Genomic DNA, 13,753 nt, shown 5'->3' on the forward strand with positions numbered 1-13,753 from the left:
GAGACATGATAAGTAGGTACCAGTGTTTAGGGATGAGTGAAACCAGTTTAATACAGATATTTTGAGATTCAAATGTTTGCCTTTTCTCTAATGCCCCTTCCCTCTTCTGCTTACTCTTAAATGTAATTAGATTGAATTAATTAATTGACTTGGAAATAAAATATTCATATCTAAACTTAAAAGAGAACATAGCAACACTTTGCTAGTTCTGTGGGAAAAAAACCCAAAAAAGCCAGTAGGAAACAAACTCCAGCAAACAGAACCCAGAGGTTTTTGCTTCTCTCTCACAGTAACAGAAAGAAACAGATTTTGCCTCTAAAAGTTTTTGCCAACTGTGAGATCTTATTTAATAACAGAGAACAATGAGTGACTAGTTTCAATGATTGTTTAAAAGACACATTTGGCAAGTGTCTTACAATATTTGAAGTAGTGGCATTTCAACATTTTTAATTTCTGAAATTTTAATTTTTGAAATTCTTCATGGGCAGAAGCTCTCCTTATACAATAACATAATCTCTTTTCATTCTGAGGTATTTAGCTATTAGCGTCACAAAACTGAACAGTAAGCACTTGACACATATTATTTCTGCTCACGCAACATCCTGGCCAGAGTAATGCATCAAAAAGAACTGAAGACATAGGTAAAAGAAATAGAACTCCATTTTGCTGTTCTTTACTGAGGTCAGAAGCCCAGAAACACATCATGCATCTTAGCTGCTATACTTCTTATTGTGGTAGAGCACTAAATATGTTTACATTTTTCTAAAAAGTTTGCATTTTATAAACAATACGTATTAGTAAATCAGAGTGAAGTGAATCTTAAAACAGACCAGCTATCTGAAGGCTGGATCACTGTCCCTGTATCATTACAGTCAGAGGTTTGTTCTTTTTTGTCTTAAAACATTCCAGTGATGGAGACCACTCAAACTACTAAATAATTTACTCCAGTGCTGTGCTCTGAATAGAAATATTCAGCTTGAATTAGATATTTGTTGTTTTAAACTCTTTTCCTGTACTTTAATGCAATTAGATAGTTAACCATGTCCAAACATCCTTCTTATCTTTCAGTGGTTTTATTAAATTTTTTAAATAATTCAACTTCCGGTGTTATAACACCCATTGAAATACAGATGGAAATGCAAGGGCCATACATTTATTCAGACTTATTTCCCCCTTTCTCTTTAAATTCCTTATTTTTCCTTTTTTCATCAATTATGCTTAGACACACAGAATTGGTTGAATTAAATTTTGAAACCATATCACCTCTAGAAACTCAGTGATATATTGCAGGGTATCATGTAGTCTGTGCCTTACAGAAATAACAAGAAAATGTTTTTTCATCATTAGAAATATGATTTGAATACATACTGGAGTTCTCACAGTTGAATTCTAAATCTGGAAATTTCTGCTGAGAAAAGGTGGTTAATCACCCTCCCTTTACACTTTACCTTAACTTCCTTCTCCCATTTTATCCCATACCAAACTCTCTGGCTTTTTTCAAGAGAATGTCTTTGTATGCCAGGACTGATTTTTAAGGCTTTTTTCATTGTTTATGGGTTGTTAAAAATCAGCATGTGAAATGGTTTTGCAGCTTAAGGGCAGAGAGAGGCAGCAGGAAACAGAGATGCAGGAGTTCAGCTTTGTTTTTCTCCTACATGCCCATTGGCAGTCCCTCCGTATGCTGGGATTCAGTCTGCCCCAAACCAGTGCCTGAAGCCCTCACAGTGTGTTGCTGCAGTAGAGCAGCAAGCTTTCAAGGGTTTATCTCTAATAGATTTGATCACTCACTGTTTATGAAGCAGCACAGCTTGTGCTGATAATGAAAGACCTCCTCTTCCCTCCCCCTCCCAATTAGCAGGTCTTGTCTGTCTCATACTCCTTATGAAAAAGTTTTATGTCAATATTGACAAGATGAGCAAAGGAAAATGAATTGACTTTGCACAGCTTCAGTCTCATCCTGTGAAAAATTCTGTAGGAGCCGTTCTGTCTTGTTCTCTAAGACTACCCTAAACATGAGTAATACCTTAGATGTTGAAGATGATACACATGACACTGATTTTTTTGTTACTCTAGAGTGTATTCAGGATGTTGTGACTCACCATAAAAGACAGTGAAAAGCCCCAAACCCCCAACCCTTTTCCCATCAAAAAGAATGGAAAAACCACTCAACTTCTCAACTGCTCTTCCAAGTGAGGAATTTGTTTATGGGAGTTTGTGTTATGAAAAAGAAGCAAATGCAAGAAATCCCAGAATTTCAAAGAGGCATTGTTTCATGATGAAGGAACTGAATCTCATGAGTCAGAGATGTGACAGCCCATGCAAAGTAGTTAACCTTTCTGAGTTTCCTATTTGCAAAATGAGATAGTAATGCATCTACTTACCTTCCTTCAGTTTTGCCAGGATCAATTCCAGACCTTTCAAGAGATGCTTTTTTAAGGCAATGTGTGTGCATAAAGCCCAGCCAAAGTCAAAACGACAAAAAGATGAGAATACTTTTAATCCCAGTCTAAACTGGGTATTTTCTTTTTATCAATCATATTTAATGGGAAAGTAAATGTCAAGGAAATGGATGCCTACATTATTATCTTTAGTAGTTAAAAAGTGTAGGCATAGAACAGAGCAGTTAAGAGTGAAAACAAGGATCAGTACAATATAATAACAATTTATAAAAGAGCAACACAAAGTCAATTTATTGTTTAGTACAGATTCAAGTAACTGATTAGAGAGCAATTCTGATGTGCTACTGTTCACCTAGCACAAACTGTGGTGAGTCACATTGTGAATAATTTGCAGATGGTATTTTATTACAGGTGCCAGCAAACAAAGTTTTTGGTATCAAGTGAAAATATTGCAAAACACTTTTTCTATTATGGAATGCAATTTTGCAGTCTACTGTTAGTGACACCATTAGGCACCTAATATTTTAGAGGCTCACATTTGATAAACAAACTGTGTGAAGGTTTATGAACCTTTGCATTGATGTAGTACACTTCAAGTGGCAAACCAACCTATTTACATCCTATTCTTTTATTTCTCTCCTTTTCTTCTCCCAGTTTTCAGTCACATATACCTGATACTAAAAGCAAAAAATTACATGCTAAGAAATAATAAAAAACTTAAAGAACATGGCCAGCATTTACAATTGTGGTTTTTTCGCCATAAATTCTCCAAAGTCTTGTCTTCTTGCCTACAGTTTGCCCATCTGTGAGAACATCTTCTAGGTTTATAATCCCAGTTTAATATTTTTAGCACAACAGTGAAACAGAAATAAGGATCCAAATCTGATAATTGCATTAAACTCAAAGAAAATGGGTGCCACATTCAAGTTCCTATGGGTTTTGTGGGAGATTGGAGTTTTTCCAGAAAATGGAACCTTTTAAGGAGTAGTGTCTTAGGAGAAACTCACACAGAGCAGTGATCGTCAGCAAAGATAAATATCAGGGGTTTTCACTGGGGTGTCATGCCTAGGGTTGCACAGGCAGTGGAATGCCATTAAATCTACTTCCTTCCTCTGTAGACTTCAAAAACCTTCCAGGAGGCTTTTTGACATGAACCTGATTTTTGAAAATGATCAGTATGTGCCACTTGCTTGAAGACATCTCCAACCAGAAGCAAAATCAGACCACCATGCATTTGTGTTGTTAAGTGAAAGGCCTCACTAAAAAAACAATTAGAACAATGGATGCTTGAATTGTTCTGGGGCATGGTGAGGTTCTAAATCAACTTTCAGTGGGTAAATATCAAAACAAACAAGGAAACAGAAAACTGGCTAGTTTTGAGGGGTTACCTAATAAACATAATATTGTTACCTTAAATACTCAAGGACTTTTTAAAAATGAATATCTTCCTGTAATATCTTCATGGACTTCTTCTGACAATAAGGACACGTCTGAGTCTTACTCCTCAAACTCTAATGTCTAACTACTGAACATTTGAGTAAGAATGTATATTCCAAAGCCTTTCACATATATCACAGTGCTGTAGAACACATCTGAAAGTAATGCACTTATATAGGTCTCCAAAAATGCTTGTTCTGCTAATAAGATTAGCTGAAATAAGATTAGTTTGTCAGGCTACCAGAGATTTTCTTGTTATGAATTATTACTGCATCCTTTAGTATTTTTTTAGAAAAATTAATTTAATGTAGCAAATATATTTTGAAAGACTTGTGCATGTCTCATCTACAGTGGTGGATTATTAAATTAGCTTGTTCACTGTGTTCAAACAAGAAAGCATCATATCAATTTCATTACTGACAACTACAAGTTCCTGTTTTTATGAGATCAGCTTTTTCAATTCCCAGCATCACTAGTAGAAATATATGTGTCTGTCTGAAATGGAGAACTTGATAAAAATGACCTCTTCTTTTAGACAAAAAGGTAAACTTGTAAGAAATTTATCAGAATCAAATTTCAAATAATTGCTAGAAAGTTATTTACTATATAGAAGCCTCTCATTGGACATGACATTACTAAGTGCTAGTTGTATAGTTAAGCTCTATTTAATTAGCTGCTTGAAATTAATTTTAATGTTTATTTTTAAATGTTAAACTCATATGGCCTACATAGAGTTGTCTTGAAAAATGTAACTGATATTCTGAAGGTGATTATTTTTCAAACTCTCTATGTTGGGAAAACACTAGAAGTACTTTTCATTAGGGAGCATATAAGAAGTTAATAATTTTGAAATATGGCATTTTGACATCCAAATTACTATATAGAATCTTGTCGAAAATTGCTAAAAATAACATTAGTTCTTTAGAACATACATAGTTAGTGTCCATGTTAGATCCTTGTTTATATGATTTATGAAATGCACAAGTGTGGTGTTTTGTAAGGAGAAAACACTATAAAAGTACATATTTGCATTTGTTTGGGTGAACCGAAGGAAACAGAAGCAAATTCCTTCCTGACAATGATAATTTATCTCTAAATGAGGAGCATTTGATCCACAGCATTCATCACTGCAATTAAAACCGGAGTAAAATTGCTCAGATATAAACATAAGTGATTTTCAGATTTTGTGAGAATTTTAAGTAAGTAGGTTTTATTATACTATGTTGTACATGTTTAATATTTCCTTGTATTAAATATTAATATTAATTAATGTCTACTAGTACCAAATAAAAATAGTAATAAGAAATTCTTTCAAATAATGATCCATAATTGACATGGTTGCCATATATTTGTTGTCTTTTCCATGATTTTTAAATTAATGGCAGCTAATTTTGACTTGCAATTTATGTATTTTGGAGTAAAATTGTAACAGCTCTTATGAAGGTTCTGTTATCACTGATGGTAAGAATTGCACTTAGAGCCAAGCATTATATGCTTCACCCACATCTATGTGGGATTACCTGACATTTTCTTTTTATATGTGTGTTACTTAAGTCATAATGAATAAATAAACAAGCGAGCATGGCTTTGGTTTCTGTTTTATTTTTTTAGAAAATATATAGGACAGCATTGATATCATTTGGGCTTAGCTGGTCTCACCTAACTCTACATTAGACCCCTTAGTCTTTTTCAAATCTGAAAGGAAAAAAAATGACAAAGCTATTTATTTCACCTAATTTAAGTGGGTATTCCCTTCTATTTTAGGGTCGATTCAATGTGCTTATTTAAAAGTGATCACAGCATCAAACTTGAGAGAATTCAAGAAACATTTGGACAATACTCTCAGGAACAAGGTGTGATTCTTGAGGCTGTGCTATGCAGGGCGAGCAGTTGGACTTTGATGATCCTTGCAGGTCCCTTCCAGCCTATGACATTCTATGATCTTTAAAATGTATTTGAGGTATCTTTCAAATGAATGTTTAGTATTAATGTGCCTAATTTGATAAAATTCCTTCATAATATTCAACAGGTCTGGATTTTCAGGGAATAAATTGGGATCACTTTTGGTATACATCTTACATACCATATATTTTAACAGAGGGGAAGTGAATAGCATATTTATACCCTTCTGATTTTCTTTTTGTGTACACTTAGTCATAGGAAAACTATTTTCATCGAAGAGTCAGTAATTCAGATCACCTGAATGTGCATGAAGAAAAATATTGGGGTTTATTTCCTGGTATTTATATTAAACGAGCCAAGTTTTGCTCTGACTTGTAATGGTCTATGCCCATTATAGACACAGTGTTTTCATTACTTATAATTAACTATTCTTCCATTTCCATAGGATAAGTCATATATAAGAGAAAGTGAAAGAAAACCCTCTCATTACCAGTGATTTTTTTTCAAGCTCGTCTATTCCTAATAAGTAGCATGGGTCTTTTTTTTTTTAATATGAATAGTATACATTGGTTATGAAAATAGAAGTTATTATTATCTCACACCTCATATTGAAACATTAACACAAAACTGGTTTTATACATTAACATTTCTTCTGGCAAGGTAGACTGAAGATTAAAATACTTCTCTTACAAAATTCTTGTGATTTCATGTTATTCAACTCTTATCTGAGATAGAGAACTATAGTGATTTATTGTGGAAAAATTAAGAGGCCTATTACTTGCCATAGAAAGTACAGACATACTGTTCGTTTGACATAAACCACATAAAGATATTAAATGTGACTCTAATTATTTTTATTCACCACTCAAGTCTCTGAAGTTGTATTCCTTTGATGTCATCCTGCTTCTATCTACCATGAGTAATGGGAATGGTTAGTGAGCAATATTTCATACTGCCACATTCCAGTAGAAGTGGTTTCCACTTGTATGCACTGTTCCAGTGGATGCACTTTGATAAAATGGTAAAAAGGAGAAGCTCATAATGATCTCATTTCCTGACACAGAAAATCCTGCAGATTGGTGATGCTTCTGTATGTACAAAATTATACTTTGCTAATACAATGAACCTGTTTATTATAACACACTGTGCTCACTTAATCGCTGTTATACAATAAATCATATTTGTTATGTACTCACATAATGCTATTCAGCAAAAAAGGCACATTGCATAATTCAAAATATCCTTAATTAAACTAGTCAAAACCAAATTTCCAACTTGTTAAAAAAAACCCAAACAAAGAAACAGAGAGAGTCTGCACCTTTCTCTGAAAGTTCTGAGTCCTGAAGTATGAACCATCTGTTGATCTGGGAAAAATCTACATACTGGCTCCTAAACTAGAACCTTAACTTTGGTAAGTTCCCTGGACCAAGGAAATGTGATAACTTGCTTTGAGTTGACTTGGCTGGTATCTGGCTGGTTGCCAGACACCCACCCACCTGCTCTCTCACTCCCTTTCCTACACAGGACAACAGGAAAAAAACAATGGAACTGCTCATGGCTGAGACAGAGAGATTGGTTACAGATCAATTATCAATTATTGTCACAGGCAAAGCAGGCTTGGCTTGGGGAAAATTAGTATTTTGCCAATTTATTGCAAAGTGAGAAACGAAGGCAAATTAAAACAATATTTTTCCTCACAATCCCTCTTTTTCCTAGGTACAATTTTACTCCTCTATTTCTGACTCCTCTAACTCCTCCGCCCCTATCAAACAGATCAAGAGGATGGAGAGAGAGAAGTTGGGCTCCTGTCTGCCTCTCCCTCATCCTCACATTTTTTCCTGCTCCTCACCCTTTTTCCATCTCTAGCCTGGGTCCACTCTATGGGTTGCAGTCCTTCCAGGTAAACCAGCTCTATCTTGAGCTCTTCTCCACATGCTGCAGTTCCTTCATATTTACCTTCTCTGGTGCTCTCTTTTCCATGGACTACATGTAAATACCTGCTCCAGGTCCTGGAGCATCTTCTCTTCAACTTCTCTGAGCTTGGTGTCCACTGTATTATTATTTTCCTCACTGCTGTACATCTTCCCTTCCTTCTTAAATATGTTTTCCCCAGATCACAGCCAGGCTGAAGGGTTCAGCAGTGTCCCATGGTGGATCTGTGGGAGCTGGCAGTGTCTGACAGAGGACAGCCCCTGTATTTTCCTCATAGAGGCCATCCCTGCAGCCCATCAGCTGCCAGCACCTGGATGTGACCATCCTCAAAAAATATCTTTGACTAAAAGAGACTCCTAATTAGCCTGATGTTGAAACTTCTGAATGAGGAAATAAGTAAGTAAATAAAATAAGATCATACCCTTTGTCTCTGCACAAGGAACATGTTAATTGCATTTCACATTGTCTAGCATTTTGTGTGTGGTCTGCTGAATGAAAAAGACAATGGGAAATGCTGTATTACATTTGGTTATGATTGAAACTGGCCATCTGGGTCAACATTTACCAGATATAATAGTGCCTGGGTAAGAGGGAGAGGGCTTAGTGGCAGATTTTCTAGGATATAATTGCACTAAAATATTGATTAATCCCTCCATTAAATCATAGAATAGTTTTTGGTTAAAAGTGACTTTAAAGATCATCAAGTTCCAACCCCCCCTGCCATGGACAGGAACACCTTGCAGTAATGCAGGTTACTCAGAGCCCACCCAGCCTGGCCTTGAACACTTCTAAGGTTGGGGCATCAACAACTTCTCTGGGCAACTCTTCCAGTGCCTCACTGCCCTCACAGCAAAGAATTTCCTCCTAATATATAATCTAAACCCGTCATCTTTTAGTTTGAATTCACTCCCCCTTGTCTTATCACTACATGATCTTGTAAAAACTCCCTCCCCATCTTCCTTGTAGGCTCCCTTCAGGTACTGGAAGGTCAAAATTGGGTCACCCCTAAGCCTTCTTTTTGCCAGGCTCAACAAATCCTCTCAGCCTTTCCTCATATGAGAGGTGATCCATCCCTCTAATAATCTTGGTGGCCATCTCTGGACTCAGTCCAACAGGTCCATGTCATTCCTGTGCTGGGACCCCAGAGCTGATGCAGCCCTGCAGGTGGGGTCTCACAGAGCAGAGCAGAGCAGAGGGGCAGAATCTCCTCCCTCACCCTGCTGCCCACACTGCTTTGGATGCAGCCTGGGACACCCTTGGCTCTGTGGGCTCCAAGTGCACACTACCAGCTCATGTCCAGCCCCTCACTGACCAGCATCTTCTCAGCAGGGCTGCTCTCCATCTGTCTGTCCCTCAGCTTGTTCTGATAACGAGGGTTGCCCCTATCCAGGTGCAGCACCTTGAACTTGGTCTCGTTAACCCATATGAGATTCCCATGGGCCCACTTCTTGAGAATGTCCAGGTCCCTCTGGATGGCATCCTGTCCCTCAGGTGTGTCAACAACACCACTCAGCTTGGAGTCATCAGCAATAGAAATATGAGTCATCTAAGTGGTTTTCCAGATGAAAAGAACAGTCTAAATAAGTTAGTATTTGTTATTACATTTGTAATTTTCAGCACTGAAATGCAGTAAGGGTTTTTTAAGTAGCAATCAAAAAACAGCAAAAGAAAAGGAGAGTTTCAATGGAGATTAACAGTGATGGAAGCAGGATTCATGGTTATGATAATTAGAGAATAGGTTCCAGTTTAGGCTGCAGTTTAGAAAAAGCATAAAAACTGCTGAACAATTCTTCCTAAAGAGACAGCAAGGTAAGGAGAATATTCTATGTCAAGTATAAGAACAATATTAAATTCTTCTGTTACGACCTTAATGTCTTTCTCGTTTTTCTTTTTTTTCCCTGGCAAGCTGGGAAAGACAGTGCTGAAATGAGTTCTTAATTAAAATGAAGTGAATTGAGGAAACACTGATGACTCTCTGTTATCTTGAAAACTTTCTTTTCCTTTGGAAGGGAAAATAAAGAAATGAAAGTTATGTTTAGTCAAAGAAATACCAGGATAAATTTTACTTAGCTAATTATTATTTTTATATATTTTTAGACTTGCAATATGATAATACCTAGTGAAACATATTTGAGAAAAGCCAAAATTTTAAAAGAAACTGAAATAGCCACCAGTATTTTGATACTACAGTGTTTCAGCCTGTAAGATAAAGAAATATTTGGGGAGTAAGTAGGTAAAGTTAATAAAATACATATCAAAAACTGTTATGAAAGACCATTTCTTTCTGTTCAAGTTGATAAATTTCCTCCTATACTTCTTCCTTGTTGTGTTGCAAACAACACGAAGACATCAGCCTGGATTAAAAACTACTTTGCCTTAAGAAATGAGGAAATATTAACTTTGGCGTGTGATTTTCACTTAAATAAATTTTGGATCTCTTGCAATAATTTCAGTATGGCTAGAAAGAAATGAACTTGTGAAAAGTTAAATGTATTGATTTGGACAAATATAGTGTCAGTGTTATCTCTCTGTAAAAAGGAGATAAAACATTTTAAAACCACAAAAAGATAATTGCATAAAGACATGTCTAGTTAAGATTTAAATGGGTTGTCCTGCCAATATTTAATATTCAAAGAAGAAAAAGCAAAGAAATAATAGTTTGGGGTTGAAGAATGAGTCATAATGTGTTAAATTGGAGCAGAGTCAAAAAGCAATGGCTGAGTTTTCACTGGCTGTCCATTAGACCTGTCTGTCTAATTGACCATTAATGGGACTTGGGTATTTTGCTCCCATGTGACTGAAAATTCCAGCCATAGTTACTAACAGAGAGAAATAAAGAGCAGAACACAAGATGGAGAATTGCACATAGAAGCCAGAAAATAAAAAGTAAAATAAAAGCAAATCTTTTTATATGATGAAACCATAACTGTGGAAAGTGTAAGTAATACTTGCTATTGAGCAGAGGTGTTAGAGGAGAATCAGGAATGCATTTTTTCCAGAGTTCATATGAGAAAAGAGTCAATACCTGCTGGTAACAGTGATGTGGATTTTGCACTGACAATATAATATTTGGGAATATTTTTGTCAGTGACCCAGACTCATGCCTCACTGAGAAACTTTTTGCTATTACATCTCTGAAGAAAAAATATAATTTTCTTAGCAACTAGAAAATGTACCAGAAAAAAAAAAAGTTACCCACAAAAAGGCTAAAACACAAATGATTTCTTATAAAATCACTTTTGCTATTTTTCAGAAGATATTGGCTCAATTTTGTTCATCTAATCCTGAAGGAAGTAATGTCCACTGGAAAAACATAAACTGCATCAAAAGCATAGAAACACAGAGAATGCTTAATTAATCCATTGGAGAGAAACTGAGAAGCAGAGACAACTGAGCTCCAGAGGAGTTTTCCAAACAAAAGAAATGGCTTCCCTTGGTGCAGGACTTGTGAAGCAGAACATCTTCAATTTGCTGATGGGAATGAGAGCCTGCTTTGAGAGCTAATTAGCTGTATTACGTAGCTGTAGCTGAGCAGACCTTCTCTGGAGCCATGCTTGGGAATAACAGAACTTTCCACTGTAGTACATAACTCCTTGGCTGAAGACAGGCTCTAGACCAGCAGAGACACTGCATTGCTGCTGCTGTGGTTTGCTGACTGAGTACCCACTTAGCAGATCTGATTTTAGACCCATGCAATAGTTTACATAGTTGGTGAAGTGAGCACTAGTAAAACACAGTCCAGGGTTTCTTGTTATTCACTTAACAAGTTCCTGCTGCTCTCACTTTGCATCTATTTCTGAGATAAGAGGTGACAGGAGAGGCACTTTATTTCCCTCCTTACAAAGGCCCACACCAGATATATTTGCAAGCTGTATGACTGTTTCTTCATCCCACATTTGCAGAAAGTTTGTAAAAATAACTGTTGAATCTCTTGGTGTTTTCAAGATTGTTTTCACCCATTCTGTCATGAATGTAGGAATATGATTTCAAAGTAGAATAAAGTGTCAACAGAAGGTGAGACATCAGAATAGAAGAAGGTTGTTGACTGCAAAGGATGGTGCTCTTTAGTTTCTGTCTTCACCTTGGAGGGAGGTAAGGATAGACAATCCCCTCAATGCCTGGGTCACTGCTTACACCCTCCTTGAATAAATAAAACTCTTCCACTGTTATTTGAACTGGCAAACATTTCTGAATTGTCCAAAACTAACTAAGTCCTAGCAAAATCTCATGCTTAAGCAAATATACTCACTTGATGACATTGCAGAAACACAGAAAATGTAATTCTTAGTCAGATCTCTTCTTTTACCAGTCCTCTGAGTGCTTGTTTGGTTTTTTTCTTTTTCCCCTGGAGAAATTCCACCTTCAAAATTACGACACTATCTTTGTGAAATACTAAAGCCAAAACAGAAGCTTTTGGCGAGATTCCTGAAAAAAACCCTGTATGGTGCTGGAAACTTTAGTGTGGAAAACAATAGCTAAAGGACTTCAGATGATTTTTGTGATTTCTCCATCAGCAACTATTTTGCCATAATTCAGCTGGTAATATATAATAAGCTGTTTATAATATTGAAAATATTTCTTCTCCCCTGAAAATGGATTCTGAGGTTCTTCCCTGTTGAGGAAGCTGAAATCTAAGTATTTTTGTATATCTATATATTTAGGAACCATCCATAGTATAATTACGAATTTAATAAAGTGCATCTATCTATGTAATTTAATGTTATTTGCATTCTTAAAATCTAGTGCCACAGCTGTTTGGAAAGATGCAGCAGTAATGCATTTAAAAAGAAAGTTTCTGTGAAGCTAAATGTACATTTATTCAGCATTTTAAACTTGGAAAATGTCTAATACTTTTGTACACAAGTTTTGCCCCTAGGTATATGGGTTACTTTTTATAAGAGAAGTATAAGAAATATATAAGAAAGCTCTGAATACATGCACTCTGCAGTCTATTACAATGACTGTTCTAATAATCAGGGGAAGTAAACATAAGTGTTTTCATGTTTCCCTGGTGCTGGGTTGGAAAGAGAAACTGAAATCAGGACACTACATCAAGAGCCAGAAGCTGTACATTTGTTAATTTTGAACAGAATATGTATATTTGAACTTGCTTTCTTTTGCTACCAATAGTTCCCCACAAAAAAAATCAGATCAGAAAGAGAAATGAACCACAGGGCTATGGTGAGACCTATGCAATGAGATAAACGCCTAATGAGAAACGTGGTGTAGCTGTCATTGGAGAAAGCATGCAGATGCAGACAAAAACAATAATGACCTGGTACTTTAATGGCTGGCTTGGGCTGATACAGTAAAAGACAGAGATGGTGATTCTTTGCCTATAATATTGATCTTTTCAATGAGTGTGATGAGTGGAAACCATAGAGTAATCTCCTTATTGTGTTCTTTTCTGAGATGACCAATCTCTTCCATCAGCAGCACATCCTATTTCTTAATGATTCATTTTTCCAGTGATAGAATATTTGGACAACATCACTGAGTAGCTAAAGGCTTCTCAGCTGAAATACTGAATACTTTAGCTTAGTGTCTGAGGTATGCACAGATGAATTTCAATCTACTCCCTAAAATATCTGTCCCTGAACACATTTCTGTGCACAGGATCATGTGTTCTGTTGCTACCAGCTCAACATTTCAGGGTTAGCATTTTAGATGTTCTGTTTTACTGCCTAGTCTTCAGTTCAAACAACCTCCTGGAGTGATCTGAATCTTGCAGGCTTAGATCTTAAACTTATTGAGTAGAATATAACTATCCCAAAATAAAAAAGCATATGATCTTTATAACTGGCACTTAGCCAGAGCCTTTTTTTCTTTTTTCCTAATACCAGAAAATATACAAAGGTCCTTGAACTCTTATGCAGTAGATGAGTGAGTACTTACCTATGTGTTCAGTAGTCTGCAGCAATCAACAGATTTTGAGAATTCTTGGCTAAGAAAGGAAAAAAAACTAAGAAAACAAAATTATTTCATTACAGAAATTAATGGTGAGCTAATGAATTAAAGGAAGAAGACTTTAAAAAGAGTAATTTAATATGGACATAGAGGTATAGCTTTTCTCTCAGTATATT

The 13,753-nt window shown here is 36.0% G+C and overlaps 1 long non-coding RNA gene across 3 annotated transcripts in view; it reads left to right on the top strand.

The window, feature by feature from the left end:
* The window catches only part of LOC148224416 (uncharacterized), a 127,079-nt gene that overhangs the window by 78,013 nt on the left and 35,313 nt on the right, over positions 1-13,753 (top strand). The gene's annotated exons all lie outside the window — the stretch shown is intronic.

Source organism: Sturnus vulgaris, chromosome 3, assembly GCF_052056855.1.
Source record: "Sturnus vulgaris isolate bStuVul1 chromosome 3, bStuVul1.hap1, whole genome shotgun sequence".
NCBI lineage: Eukaryota > Metazoa > Chordata > Aves > Passeriformes > Sturnidae > Sturnus > Sturnus vulgaris.